Source organism: Panthera onca, chromosome D2, assembly GCF_046562875.1.
Source record: "Panthera onca isolate mPanOnc1 chromosome D2, mPanOnc1 haplotype 2, whole genome shotgun sequence".
Taxonomy (NCBI): domain Eukaryota; kingdom Metazoa; phylum Chordata; class Mammalia; order Carnivora; family Felidae; genus Panthera; species Panthera onca.
Genome location: NC_138349.1, coordinates 42,914,311 through 42,930,027, shown reverse-complemented (window position 1 = coordinate 42,930,027; position 15,717 = coordinate 42,914,311). Strand labels below are relative to the sequence as shown.

The window sequence follows — 15,717 nt, the reverse complement described above, 5'->3', positions numbered from 1 at the left end:
CACATCTGGCACCAGGCTTCACCCTTAACGATGTTGTTCAGCTCCAGTGAATGTGGCCATTTTCGGGGGTCTGCTGGGACTAGGTGGCTTCAACAGTCTCTACCAAATGTCCTTCCAGCAGTGGAACCACTTTTCCCTGTGTGGCCTGAGAACCTCCCAGACCCCACTCTGTTCCTGGGGATTCGCCCTTCCCACCAGAGCACTGCCAGGTATTGAGCTGTGGAGTTGCATCCTTTGCGCTCCCCTTGTTTACAGTCTTAATGGAATTTAAACCTTCTCCTTTCTCCCTTTTTAGTTTAGTCCCTGCGGCTGTTTCCAATTTCCACTTTCTCTCCAGCTGCTTTTTGGGAGGGGTGCTTTTCCTGTATTCTCCCCCTTCCCCCAGTCCTCTCTCCACCTGCAAAAGTGGCTCCCTGCCCACCGGCAGCTTCTCTCTCCCCAAGTTCACCTCTCTGTGCCACGTACCTGCTGAATTCTGTGGTTCAGGTTGTGCAGATGTTGTGTTAATCCTCCAATCATTTTTCTAGGTGTGTAGGATGGTTTAGTGTTGGTCTGGCTGTATTTCATGGACACGAGACACACAAAAAAACTTCCATGCTGTTCCGCCATCTTGGCTCCCTCCCCCCAAATCTCCTCCTTATTTTTAACCTAAGCAACCAATATGGATCCTTTGTCCATAACCTAATCTGTTGTGACCATGTCACAAGTCCCAGGGACATTTGTTTTTCCCACCCTTTAGTAGACAGTGCTTTGAAGGTTCCCTGGGTGTTACACCAGCCTCACACCTCCACAGGGGGGTCAAGCAGGTCCCCATTTCCACCTATGATAAATGTACCATATGAAAACTTATTTCCTTGAGACGTTTTTGATGGCAAGTAGGGAATTGGAATTCTCAAGGCTTTTGCTTGTTCTCGAGAAATGAGTTTTTCAAGAAACCCGTTGGGTGACTCAACAAGAGGCTATAAGGGACATAAAAACACTGGGGTTGTTTCACAAAATGTGGAATAAAAAAACCCAAACACTTATAGATGGAAATATTACTTTGTAAAATACATGGTTTCAAATACGAGTAGTTAAATTAATAAACTAGATGAACACAGACATAACTATTTCTTCTATGTCTCAAAAGTTTTACATATTCATGATGAATAAAAGTTGGGAAAATTGAGATATTTTGGTAAGGAGTTGTCATGCATTGGGTTATATAAGGTGGTTTTTCAGTTACAGAAGGAGACTCATTTCCTGAGAAGACTCTGACTCCCCTGTCCTTCCACATTTTATTTTATTTTTTTAAACATTTTATTTTATTTTATTTTTTAACTTTGTGAAGTGACTCCTCTTTCTTTTTTTTTTTTTTTAATTTTTTAATGTTTATTTATTTGAGAGACAGAGCATGAGTGGGGGAGGGACAGAGAGAGACAGAGACACAGAATCTGAAGCAGGCTCCAGGCTCTGAGCTGTCAGCACAGAGCCCCAAGTGGGGCTCCAACTCACAAACCGCGAGATCGTGACCTGAGCCGAAGTCAGACGCTCAACTGACTGAGCCACCCAGGTGCCCCAGTCACTCCTCTTTCTATTGCTCTTGATTAGTTTTCCCACTTTTTCCACACAAAGAGTTTTCTGGAATATGCTCTGGATTTGGTCTCCGGTCATTGACCATCCTCAGGTACCACTGGCTCTGCTCCCCTTTTATCTGAGGTTCTGCTGGCTTCTCACTGATTCTCTTCCCCTAGTTTTATACATCCTTCATGATACATGGGAACAACTGCTCAAGTGCAGGAGACAAGGCAAACCCAACTCCAACGACCTCAAACATTAGGAGTCAGGGAGTCAATTTCCTTTTTCATTACCTCCTTAGCCTGGAGGGATACTCCAGTGGTTTCTACTTGGCGTTTCCTATTACAATAAACACTCTTTAAATCCTGGAGCAGCTCCATGGCAGTCAGGCCTTGGGGAAATGACCCTGATGTCTGCTGCCTCATAGGACCTGCCGTTGACACTGGTCAAATCTTCAATTGTCACCTGGTGCTATTAAGGCCATGATTAGTGGACCAAGTTGGTGGTCTGAGTATTAAGGAATCAGTTCTATCTCAGAGTGAGGGTCAATTGTAACTGAAAGTTTGGGGGGAATCCTCTCTACCTGGCACAGTTTCCTGGCAAAATCACCACAGGTTTTTGGTGAAAGACTAGGAAGAAGGTGCGTAGTATGCACTTGTGCTGTTGAAGTTCATCAGGGGCCTCTTAAGTCTGCAAATAGGCTTACCAGGGGCTGCAACTCTAGTAAAGTTGGGCCTCTATTCACCAGACCTAAAGTACATTTGATTATACAGTTTATATGCAGTTGGATGATGCTGTTGACCAAATATTTCCTACTCTCTACCTTCAGGGCACCTGCCTGTTTGCACTTCTTACCCCCTTGTGCTTTAGTGGGGAACACATGACTAGTTCTGGCCAATCAGTTATGATCAGATGACGTGTGCCACTTCAGGACCAAAGCATCTGGTCGCCAATTTGTCACCTTTCAGAACAATTCCTCTGCTTGTGAGTCTGGCAATGTTCAAGATTGTGACGGTCCCATCAGCCTAAATCCTAGAGTGAGAAAGTCAAGTGAAAGGGATCTGGCAACTAGCAATAGATACACAACATGAACAAGAAATAAACTTTTGTTATCTTATATCATTAAGATTTTGACATAATCGGGGCACCTGGCTGGCTCAGTTGGTTAAATGTTTGACTTCAACTCAGGTCATGATCTCTGATTTGTGAGTTCGAGCCCTGCATCTGGGCTCTCTGCTGTCAGCATGAAGCCCACTTTGGATCCTCTGTCTCCCTCTCTCTCTGCCCCTCTCAGAAAGAAAGTCAGACTCTCTCTCTCTCTCTCTCTCTCTCTCGTGCACGCCACCAATGAATCAAATGAATAAAAACATTTATTCAAATGTTTTGAATGAACAAAAATGAATAAAACATTAAAGAAATTTAAAAAAAGATTTTGACATAATCTAGTGTACTTTTGTTTTTGTTGCCTTTTTTTTATTACTCAACAAAGCTTCATTTTTTTATTTAGCTTTCTGACTCTGAGCTTGTGCCTTCAACACTTTCACAACATCTTCAATAAGGAAAGCACACTTGATCCTGTCACAAACACACTCAGCACGCAAGGAGTCACCCTAGGCCCTGCCGACATGTTTTTTTAGTTCTAGGCAACCTCATAAGTTCATAAGAACTGTAGACCTCACAACACAAACTCCTCCAAGTCAGCCTGGGTGCGTGCCACACGTAGATTTTGGTGCTTTCCCAACCTACCTGGTATAAAGGCAAATGGCTTTATTACCAGGGGTTTAGGACAGGCTAGTTTTGTTAGAGGTTGTATTGTAGGACAGCCTACAATGATGTGTCAAATGCGCCACCATTCTGAATGCCTATGGATGCTGCCCCCAGAAGAGAGTTAGCATACTATGATCGACCCAGAAACTGATGCTGGGAGATGAAGCATGCCTCAACAAAAACCTGACTCTTGTGGCTTTGACTTAGGGATCAACTCATGGAGCAAGAAAGCTGACTTTGGAAGCTGTTTCATATTGATACAGTTGACAAAACCATCACCTGCAATTACTCGGAAGGTAGATAATGAACCTAGTAAGCTTGTGACCTGATAAGCTTGTAGCTTGTAGCTCCAGAAGAGCCTAAAAAAAATATGTTAGTAGCTTGTGTTGGTTGGTGTTGACTGCATATTACACGATACTTCAAGAAAATGATATACTCAGGAAATAATGAACTAATTTATTGTAAGCAGGAATGGAAGGGAAGAGAAAGTTTTGGCAGTCTTAGTTCCATCCTGAGGCCTCCTCCTTTGGCTTGTAGAGGGACTATCTTCTCCCCTTTGTCTTCATGAGGTCTTTGCATGTGTCTATGTCCTAATTGCCTCTTCTTCTTCTTCTTTTTAATGTTTATTTACTTATTTTGAGAGAGAAAGAGAATCCCAAGCCGACTCTACACTCAGTAGGAGAATAGTGCAGGGCTCAACCCCATGAACCGTAGATCATGACCTGAGCCAAAATCAAGAGTCAGCCCCTTATCCAACTGAGCTACCCAGGCCCCCTCTAATTGTCTCTTCTTATAAAGACACTAGCCATACTGGAGTAGAGTCCACCCCAATGACCTCATTTATCCTTAACTATCTCTTTAAAGACCCTATCTCTGGGATGCCTGGCTCACTCAGTCAGAGTAGCATGTGACCCTTGATCTCAGGGTTGTAAGTTCGAGGCTCATGCTGGTGTAGAGATTTCTTAAATAAATAGAACTTTAAAAAAAGACCTTACTTCCAAATATTCTGAGGTTCTGAGGATTAGGACTTGAACACATGAATTTGGGGTGGGGGGTGGCACAATTCAGCCCACAAGACTCTCCCACCAAGCTTGATGGGTTTAAGGTACCTGGAATTAAATAGATGGAGATGAGAAGAAAGAACTGTGGTTATGCTACTGCAAATAAAGCTGATTGGAATCAAATTGTTTAGAATGATAATGAAATGTCTGGGGCGCCTGGGTGGCTCAGTGGGTTGAGCGTCAGACTCTTGATTTTGGCTTAGGTCATGATCTCATGCTTCATGGGATTGAGCCCCATGCCTGACTCTGCTTTGATAGTGTGGAGCCTGCTTGAGATTCTCTCTCCCCCTCTCTCTCTCTGCCCCTGACATCTGCTCAAATGCTCTCTCTCTCAAAAAAAAAAAAAAAAAAAAAAAAAAAAGAATGATAATGAAATGTCACTCCATATCTATGGTAGTTCTCCTTGCCTTAAATCTAATTTGATCATAGTAGAGCCTTATCAGGTGTTTTTTTTTTTAAATGATTAGTGTTTTAGATACAGTGCTTCCATTTTGTTTTCAGTTTATGTATAAACAACAGATAGTTGTGTTTTGCTTTATTGTCCAAGATGAACTCTCTGCCTTTTAATGTTTTCCCAGTTCTATTGAGAAATAATTGACATATAACATTGTATTAGTTTAAGGTGTGCAACATCACGATTTGATCTATGTATATATTGTGAAATGATCAGCACAATAAGTTAACATCCATCACCTCACACAGTTATACATTTTTTTATTGTAGTGAGAACTTTTAAGATGTACTCTCTTAGCAACTTGCAAATATACAATACAGTAGTGTTAACCAGTCACCATGTTGTACATTACATCCAGAGAACTTATTCATCTTGCGAGTGGATGAGTTGGTACATTTTGACTACCTTCACTACCCCCACCTTTCACCCTTTGCCTTTTAAATTAATTGGATTTAATAATTTTTATTTAGTGTAATTTTTATATGGTTGAGTTTAAGTATTCCATCTTATTGTTTATTATTTGTCCTATTTGTTCTTTGTGTCACTTCTCTTGGGTTCTTTTGGGTCAACTGAGGATTTTTTAGTATTGTAAGCATTGCAAGCATTTTTTTTAGTATTGTATTTCATCTCCTTTATGGCATTTTACCTACAGCTCTTTGCATTTGTATTTTAGTGATTGCTCTAAAAATTATAATATGCAAACTTAATTTATCAAGTCACTGAAATTCTGCAACAAAGTATTTCAGATATTGTTTATGCTTAGTTTTAGAATTTACACTTGGTTTCTTTTGTGGAATTTCCACATCTCTCCTGAAATTCCCATTTCTTTACTTTTTATGTTTATCTTTTTTATACATTCTTCAATGTACTTTCCTTTAAAGTTTATTTATTTAGTGGGGGGAGGGGCAAAGAGAGAGGGAGATACAATCCCAAGCAGGCTTCCCACTGTCAGCTCAGAGCTCAATGTGGGGCTCGAACCCACAGACCATGAGATCATGACCTGAACTGAAATCATAGTTGGATGCCTAACCGACTGAGCCACCTAGGTGCCCCTGGAATACTTATTTTTAAATCCTTGTCTGCTACTGTCAATACCTTTATCATCTGTTGGTCTGCTCCCAGTGACCATTTCCCTCTATATTATGAGTCACATTTTCCTGCTTTTCAGCATGGCCAGCAAATTCTTAATGGCTTCTGAATATTTTGGATCATACAATTTAAAGACTCTAAATTTCATGATCTTCCACTTACAAATGTCAAGTGTTATTCTTGGAGGAACTTAAACCACAGGCAGATCATTTTGATCCTGAAGGCTTGGTTTTAGACTTTTTTAGAGTGGGTCTATTTCAATTTTGCCCTTAGTCCTAGGATGTAGTCCTTAATTCCAGGAAGTGGTCCTTACTTTTAAGGTGTGGCCCTTCCGGCGTTTCAACGGAAAGCCAGAATGTTTACCAGGCTTCTCTAACTTGACAGGATTTGAGCTCCAAACTTTTGTTTCTCTAGCATTGGACAGCGGTTGAAATTTCCATTCAGCTTTCACCTTCCTCTGGATTCCTTGGAGTCTTGCCCTATACATGTGCAGTAGGAGTCAGCCAAGGATTTCAGAGGAGTTTGTACACAGATCTTGGGGTTCTTCCTCTGGTACATCTTTGTTTCTGGGATTGTCCCCTCAATTTTAGATGCTCTGAGGCCTTGACCTCTGATTCCTCAGCTGGGTATGTTGGCCTCTTTTTGCTTGAGATCTATCCCCACCTCCACTCCACCCACACCTACCCCCACACCCCCACCCGGCTGAGTCCTACACTGCAGGGACTGAGTGACCTGGGAGAAAAGTTGGGTAAATGGGGATCTCACTCCACGTTCCTCCCTTTTTTTCAAGGATCATATGCCCTTCAGTTTCTGCCCACTTTTGGTTGCTCTTGAATTCTTTCAAACAGTTGGTTTGTAAACCGTTATATTTTGTCCAGAATTCATAATTGTTATCAGTGGACAATTAGTCTAATAGAAGCCACCACTACTAACTAGAAGTGGAAAGCTCCTGAAGACTTGTAAGTCTGATCATTGCTTTTTTAATGCTCATTTCTTTATTAGGAGGTGTAGTGCTTTTTGTTTCCTTATTGGCCATGTATATTTCTTTTATGAATTGGCCATATTATGTGTTTTGTCCAGATATCTATTGGGATGTTCATTTATTTTTGTTAGGACTTAAATATTAGTAACATCAACTCCCTTTTCTCTCATACATGTCATAAATGCTTTTTCCTGGCTTTTTTTTTAATTAAAAAAAATTTTAATGTTTATTTATTTTTGAGAGAGAGAGAGAGAGAGACAGGGTGCGAGTGGGGGAAGGGCAGAGAGAGGGAATCCAAGCAGGCTCCTGGCTCTGAGCTGTCAGCACAGAGACCATGTCAGGGCTCAAACTCAGGAACCAAACCATGAGATCATGACCTGAGCGGAAGTTGGACGCTTAACTGACTGAGCCACTCAGGCACCCCTTTACTGGCTTTTTATTTGCCTTTTAACTTGGTTTATTGCATTTTTCCATAGATAATGTTTACATTAAAAATTATTTATTTATTTATTTTGAAAGAGAGAGCATGAGCAGGAGATTGGGAAAGAGGGAGAGAGAGAGAATTCCAAGCAGGCTCCACCCTGTCAGTGCAGAGCCTGAGGCAGAGCTCAAACACATGAATCAAACCTTGAGATCGCGACCTGAGCCAAAACCAAGAGCTGGAAGCTTAACCAATTGAGCCACCAAAGCGCCCCGATAAAATTTACATTTGTATGTAGACAAATATGTCAATATTTTCCTATGTGTCTTTATTTTTCCTGAAATGTCTGGGAAAGGTCTATAAGATTATGAAAATATACTTACATTGGGGCACCTGGCTGGCTCAGTTGATAGATATGACTTCATCTCTGTGGTGAGTTCAAGCCACCTGTTGGGTGTAGAGATTACTTAAAAAAAAAATCTTAAGAAATATATATTCTTGCATATTTTCTTGGCTGTTTAGTTTTGCTGTTTTGTTATGGCTGATTTCATTTTAAGATTTTATTTTTAAGTAATCTCTACACCCAACATGGGGCTTGAACCCACAATCCTGAGATCAAGAGTTATACGCTCCACCAACTGAGACAGCCAGGTACTCCATGACTGACTTTTTAAAAGCATTAAATCTTTGCTCTAAGATTTGCTCTGAGATTTTTGTGAAAGTGACATCTTTTTTTTTTTTTAGGTTTATTTATTTATTTTGTGTGAGAGAGAGCAAGCAGGAGAGGGGCAAAGAGAGACAGAGAGAGAGAGACAGAGAGAGAGAATCCCAAGCAGGCTCTGAGCTGTCAGCACTGAATCTGATGTGAAGCTCAATTTTACAAACCATAAGATCATGATGGGGGCCAAAATCAATAGTAGGATGGTTAACTGACTGAGCCACCTAGGCGCCATGGGACATCTCTTCTTAAAATGGGTCAAAATCACCTATTTAAATGTTTAACTATGTCATTTATTGAAAAATCTATCCTTTTTCCAGAGTTTAAAAGTGTAGCCCTGCCACATATAAATGACTAGATGTGTGATTCTGTTTCTGGTCTCTGTTCTGGTTTCTGTTCCACTCATCTGTTTATTTATCCTTCTGCTAGTCCCACAGTATTTTATTACAGTAATTTTCTGGTACATATTTTATTTATATCTGGCAAGACACGGCCTCTCCTTGTTCTTTTTTTTTTTTTCTTCTTCTTTTTCCAAGAATTTCTGTTTGCATGTGTTTCTTCCTGAAGATGACATTTTACAGCCAATCCCTTGGGTTATAAAAACTATGTGTGAATTTGTTTCTGTTGCGGTGGTTCAGGCAGCAAAGCCTCTCTAGCAGGATTGTCACTGCTCTAAGGCACCTGCTCGCCTTGTTTACCCACAAAGGCAGCCTGTGAGGGCCTGGGGTCGCTAAGGTTGGGCAGAGGCGTGGGTCTGGCTAACGTGGGGCCTCCGCAGCACCCTGAGGTGGTGATGAGGCCCAAGCCACGGTGCACGGCCTCCCCGGAGGGCTGCCTCTGATTGCGGGCGGGGAGTCTGGAGATGGACAGGAGTGGGACCTCTGGGTCTGCGCAGGTAGTCCTTGCTCGCGGGGTGCCCCTCGGAATGCCCAGGCCGGCTTCGCGTGCTGGCGGTGCATCTGGATGGGCGCCTTTTGCTCCTCTGGGGGTGGAAGGGGCCAGCAGGTGGGGCTCTGAGCGGCCTCAGGGCTGTGGGTGCAGAGCGAGTCCCCCGTGATGCCACGTGCCACGGTTGCAATTAAAATCAGGACCTAGAGACAGATCCCAACTGTTGTCATTATTACTTAATATTGTTTAGGACACTCAAGCAGAGAAAATGAGGAAATGAAATAACTGATATGACATCTGGTAACAAGAAGTGAAATCACCTATTTCTCAGATAACTGGACAACTGAAGAGACCCTAGTAAAAAAAAAAAAATCTGGAATAGGTGAATCTGGGAAGTTTGTTCAATCAACCTAGACATACCAAAATCTGTGGCTTTTGTCTCCTTTAGCAACAGGAATCTTTATAAATTAATTTCACAAGAAAATTACATAAGTTATATTTTAGACAAACTATAAGATCTCAGTGAAACACAGAAAATAAGATCTGACCGAATGGAAAAGCATAATAATGATGGGAAACTAAAAAATAAATGTCAATTTATTTATTTATTTTTTATTTTTTTTTTTAACATTTATTTATTTTTGAGACAGAGAGAGACAGAGCATGAATGGGGGAGGGTCAGAGAGAGAGGGAGACACAGAATCCAAAACAGGCTCCAGACTCTGAGCAGTCAGCACAGAGCCTGACGCGGGGCTTGAACTCACGGACCGCGAGATCACGACCTGAGCCGAAGTCGGACGCTTAACCGACTGAGCCACCCAGGCGCCCCAATAAATGTCAATTTAAAAAAAATCAGTATTTTCCATTGAAAGCAATTCCAACCATCTCAAATGATAATTATTGTCTTTGGATGGAGAACTATTTAATAAAATAACCCTAAGAGTTTATCTGGAAGAGTAAATGCCCAAGAGCAGTCAAGAAATACACAAGAATAGGGGCACCTGGGTGGCTCGGTTGGTTGGGCACTAGACTCTTGATCTCAGCTCGGATCTTGATCTAAAGGGTTGTGAGTTCAGGCCTGTGTTGGGTTCCATGCTGAGCATGAAGCCTACTTGAAAAGAAAAGAAAAGAAAAGAAGAGAAGAGAAGAGAAGAGAAGAGAAGAGAAGAGAAGAGAAGAGAAGAGGAAAGGAAAGGAAAGGAAAGGAAAGGAGGAAGAAAGAAAGAAAGAAAGAAAGAAAGAAAGAAAGAAACAAGAATACATATTCTAGAACCCCTATAATCAAATCAGTATGACATTGCCATAGGCAGAGATAAATGGATCACTGGAACAGTTAATTAGAAAACCCGGAAATGCATTGCAGCACCCATGAGAATAGAATATATAACCCAGTTGGTAGCTCATTGTAGTGGAAACAGAAAGGTGTATTCAATAAGTGGTGCAGGCACAGTGGCTGGCTAGCTGAAAGAAAAGAAACAAGTATCATCCCCCTTTGCTGCTGGAACATCTTTAGCTCCAGTTCCATGGACCACATTGCATGAATGGCTGCACCAGCGAGGTGGGACACCACTGATGTCCAGGTATACTTACTCAATGGCCTGCCAGGCCCTCTTCTGGTCACTGACGTTGCAGCAATGACTAAAGAATGAGCCCACCCCAGAGGCCCTCACCCATGTGGAGAGAGGGGCAGCATGGGGAGGTAAGGTGTATAATGGAACCCTCTATAAAATAAATGGAGAGGGAGATACAGTTGCCTGGCAAGGGACGTGTGACCCGAGTTTGAAGAGTGAGCAGGCATCTTCACTGCTGAGGCTGGGGAAGGGCGGGTCCATCTCAGAGGCTCCCGAGGCTGCTCCCCAGTGACTGACTGACCGGCAGCCCAGAGCAGACCTCCACATTGACCGTCAGAAGCACCAGAGAGGGGCCCTGAGGGATCCAGTGGGGATCCAAGGGCCTGGCCAGGCAATGCAGGGGACAGAGCTGACTGGCCGTCCATGTTCTATCTGTGTCATCTGCACTTCCCCCCTCAGTAGAAACCAGAAGGTCCAGAAGAGGGGGCCCTGGCCTCCAGCCAGGCTCTCTGTCCCCTGGAGCCTGGCTTGGTCTCTGCAGTTGTTGTACGAGCTGGTTCTGTAACCTGCCCAGAGAGGGATCCATGTGCGTGGTCCAGGGCCTGCTCAGGGAGGTGAGAAGAAGTCCATCCCAGGAGCTCCAGACTGGCCTGACAGTGTACTCGTATTCATCAGTGGCCGGAAAGTCTTTGTTCCTTTGTATTTTCCATTAAATGGTAGATGCTGGCAGAATCTGCGTTAGCTTCCTTGAGGAAGGGCACCCTCCTCTGGAGCTCTCTGGCGGGTATGGCCTGTGGTTGTTTGGCCCGTGTTAGTCTTATCTCCTCAGCTCAACTTTGTCTATCAGCCCTGACTTCCAGAGCAGAGAAAGAGGAGACTGAGGATGATGGGGGCAGAGTTGGTGATCTGCAGGGGCTGTTGGGAGTCAGGGACAGATTCTCGGATGTTTCTGTAGACTTTGGGTGTGGGGAAGTACAGTGGGGGTATGAGGGACAGCTAGTGATCAGGACTAGGAAGAAGGAGGGGAAGAAAGGGGCACACAGCTATCCCAAGAAACAGGTGTGTTGGTGCCAATGCACAGGGATGGGTGGGCTGAATGTCTCCAGGAGGAGCTGGGGCATGCCAGCTGAGTGGCTCCCAGAGTGCCACAGCCCGGCAGATGGAGCAGCACTCACCTGTGACCCTCCTAAGGGTGAGTGGATTTACTCCATTAAGCTCACCAGAAACCGAGGTCAGAAAGCCGACAGCCTGGTTTTCCCGTCCCCCAGAAGAATGTTTTCCTGAGTCAGGGTCTACACCAGAAAACATGCTAGTCTCTAAAAGACACACTCAGGTTAAACTGATGAGGCTTTGTAGGGGGCCAGAGGGGACAGCCTAGGGTCTCCAGCCACCTCAGGCCATAGCCGGCTCCAGATGGCTGAGGAACTCAACTTCTGAGCTCCCCGTAGCCCACTTTGGGAAGCTCAGGGCTAAGGGTGCAGGCAGGCAGTCCCCTCTGCTCACACGACACCACCCCTGCACACCCCCTTCCTTGTCAGGCACATGATACCTGGGTAGCTTTCTCTCCATAGAGCATAATCACACCCCAGCACCGCCTGCCAAGGAGACCTGATGTCACCAGGAGGAGTGATGGAGGCTCCCCAAGATTTTAACCACACTCTACCACAGATGAGTCCAGGCTTGCTTATGTTAGCGGGGGTTACTCATACACCTGAGTATGTGAAGTCCTATGAGTTCATTTTCCAGGGGCAATGTTTTTTCTATGCTATCCAGGTTCTTTGAGAGCATCTCAGTTCTCTCCAGTATACTCCCTTTGTCATATAATACACAGCAGAGAGGCTCCTGTCCAGTCTCTAGGCAGGGGTATGGCTCATATTAGAAAACAATGAAAATGTCAAATTTTAAAAAATGTTTATTTATTTTTGAGAGAGAGAGCATGAGTGGGGGAGGGCAGAGAGAGAAGGGGACAGAGGATCTGAAGCAGGCTCCACGGATCTCAGAGAGTCCAATGCAGGGCTCGAACTCACAAACCATGAGATCATGACCTGAACTGAAGTCAGATGTTTAACTGACTGAGCCACCCAGTTGCCCCTAAAATGTCAAATTTTATCAAATGTTCTCTAATTGTCAATGAAGATGGTCATAATTTTTCTCCTTTGAACAATCATTGTGTCTGTTCTATTCATCAATTTCCTAATGTATCTATCCATGCAAATCTGGTAGAAACCACACTTAGTCATGGTATATTAATTTTTGATGTACTGTTAGATTCAATTTGGATTCTTGCTTTGCTATCTGTAAGTGCTGTTAGGCCTTAGTTTTCTTGTATTTTTCTGAGTCCTGGCTTAGGAAGAATGCGGGAAGCCCTGATGTTTATAGGGAATTGTGAACTTAACTAGCTACTGAAATAAGGAACAACAGACAAAATCACTGCCTCCTCCAACCCCTCCTGTAACCCCCATCCAGTGTGGTAACCATTGTGCTTGGTTTCCCCAAATTTACTCTCCCAATTCCCTTAATGATTCATCTAAGTCACTGCTGTCTAGTAGAACTTTCTTCAGTGATGCAAATGTTCTATAATATGTGTTGTCCACTATAGTAGCCGCTAGCCACGTGTGGCTATTGAGCACTTGAAATGTGACTAGTGCAACTGAGGGAATGGATTTTACTTTTGTTTAATTTGTTTTAATTTTAATAGCCATATGTGGTTCGAGGCTACCATATTAGACAGTGCAGATCTAAACTAATTGTGGTCCTAAGGCCATTTTCCTTGATAGCAGTTTGTTTAGGAATGGGCATTTGACCCTATATTAAGGGAAAGATACATGGGACCTTCCTAATAAGAGGACATTCTTCTTCTTCCTTGGGGTATCATTTCTGAAAATGACGCTTCCATCCCTTAAGCTTGGATCACTCACCAATAAATGAGACCATTTTATCACAAGCTTGAGATGATAAACCAGTGCAGAGGAAAGCACAGTTAGAAAAACCATACAAAAGCAGACTGGGAGCCCTGGTGGGCTGAGACTACAGCATCTGGTTCTGGTTGTCTGTTACTGTGGAACAAGCTACCCCAAAGCCTAGAGGCTTAAACCAGCAACCACTTACTTATATCTCGCAATTCAATGGGTCAGGAATTTGGCAGGGCTCTGCTGCACGATTCTTCTGTGCATGAACTGAGGTCACTCGTATCTAACTGGCAGATGGCAAGGTCCTAGGCGGCTTCCCTCATGTGGCACCTGGCAGGTGTGGCTGGAAGTCTGAGCTCTGATGGACCATCAACTGAAGCAGATGCATGTGGCTTTTGCCGCAAGGCAGGCTGAGTCATCAGACTTTCTTGCGAGGCAGCCGGGGCTCCCCACATAGAATGTCCCAAGAGACAGAAAGTGGAAGCTTCCAGTCTCTTTCTTTATTATTATTATTATTATTATTATTATTATTATTATTTTAAGTCTACTTATTTTTGAAAGAGAGCATGAGCAGGGGAAGGGCAGAGAGAGAGCGAGAGAGAGAATCCCAAGCAGGCTCTGCACTGTCAGCGTGAAGCCCGGTATGGGGCTTGAACTCACTAACTGTGAGATCATGACCTGAGCCGAAACCAAGAGTCAGATGCTTAACTGACAGAGCCACCCAGACGCCCCAAGCTTCCAGTTTCTTAAGGCTGGGGCCCTGTCTGGTACAACATGACTCTCACCATATTCTACTGGTTAAAGCAGTCACAGGACTTGCCCAAGTTCAAGGAGAGGGCATTTCACATCTCAATGGGAGGAGTGTCAAAGACTTTGAGGCCATGCGTTGAATCTACCACACTGCAATGCTTACTGTGAACACCACTTTGGGTCAGGGCAGCTGAAACCATGTGAATCCCACTCTCAACCTGTGTATTTCTCATCTCCAAAATGTTCGCTCTTGCCCTCTGGGCCATGGAAGAATCTGGGCAGTGGGTTCCAACTCCTTAATGCTGCCCCACCTGGCCACTCACCTCTCCCTTTCTGGTCTACTACCTATTCTTCTGGGGTCTCAGGCCCTCCTCTGGCACTTCCTGGCACCTCCCCATGAGAACCAGTTTACAGAACCTGAGTGGGTGTGGGGCCAGACACCCTGCTCTGATGGACAGGTGTCTTTTTCTCCTACAGCTGCCGAGAAATGCTTGTGCTAGATCCAGTCCGTGCCCCTCCCTGTTTTTACTCCATCACTGTCTACCCGATGTTATAGGTGACCCTTCTGGAGGACCACCTGCTACTGCCACATCCTCGAGGCACAGGGAAGGTTTGGATCTTCATTGGAGCGAGTTTGCTGAGCTGGGCTCAGCCTTGTGGGGCAGGCCATGTCTGCCTAGTGTGCTCCCCCCACCTGACTCTGTAGAACCCCTGCCCCCACATTCTTGCTGCATGTCTCTTCCTCCTATGCTGGAGCTTGTCCCTACTGATGCAAGCAACTGCAGCATGCATGTGGGCCTGCTGGGCCAGCCTACAGAGCTGTGGGCTGCAAGACGGCAGATGGGGTGGAACACTGGCTTCTACCCACTGGCTGGCTTATCCCACCAAGCTGTGTTTTGTGCCAAAGGTGCACCACCACGGCCTTGGGATTCAGCTCTTCTGGTGCCTACTAGGGCCATGAGGGGCGCCATGCATAAGCACAAGGGTAGAGAGCCCCCTGGTGTGGGCACCCAATAAACACAGCAACTGGGAGACGGGACTTTGTTTTCCCCTTCTTCCTCTGAGGCAGACTTCTCAATGCCATGGTGGTTCATACAGCCCCCCTTCAGATGTCTTACTCAGCTCAGCAGCAGTCACTGTCCCTATTATAGCACTGTGGCCAGCTTCCTCAGCCCTCCCTCAGGCCTTCCCTCCCACTTTGCTTGCCTCACTCCTGCTTCCCTGGGATTCACTCCTCAGAAAGTGTTAGCATCTAAGCGTTTGCCTTAGACACTTTCCCAGAAAACGCAGGCTAAAACAAAGCTCCTTCTTCACACTTGGTTTCACGAAAATCCTGTGACATCAGTTCTGATCAACGCAAAGTCACTTAGCACCTCCTCCTGTTTGCTGGGCACCAGGAGAGACCTCGGGGACATGGTGGCGAACACAGCAGGTGTGGCCCTTGCACCCAGGGCCCTTGGGGCGGGGGACGCACCAAGGGAGACGAGGGGGACAGATATCCTACTATGCCATAGAAATTGAAAGAATAGGAAGGGCAAATTCTAGAAGAC

The 15,717-nt window shown here is 44.6% G+C and overlaps 1 pseudogene; it reads right to left on the bottom strand.

Moving 5' to 3' along the window:
* Positions 1-3,056: 3,056 nt before the first annotated feature.
* On the bottom strand, positions 3,057-3,410 carry LOC132684591 (large ribosomal subunit protein eL34 pseudogene; annotated as a pseudogene).
* Between the last annotated feature and the right edge of the window lie 12,307 nt (positions 3,411-15,717).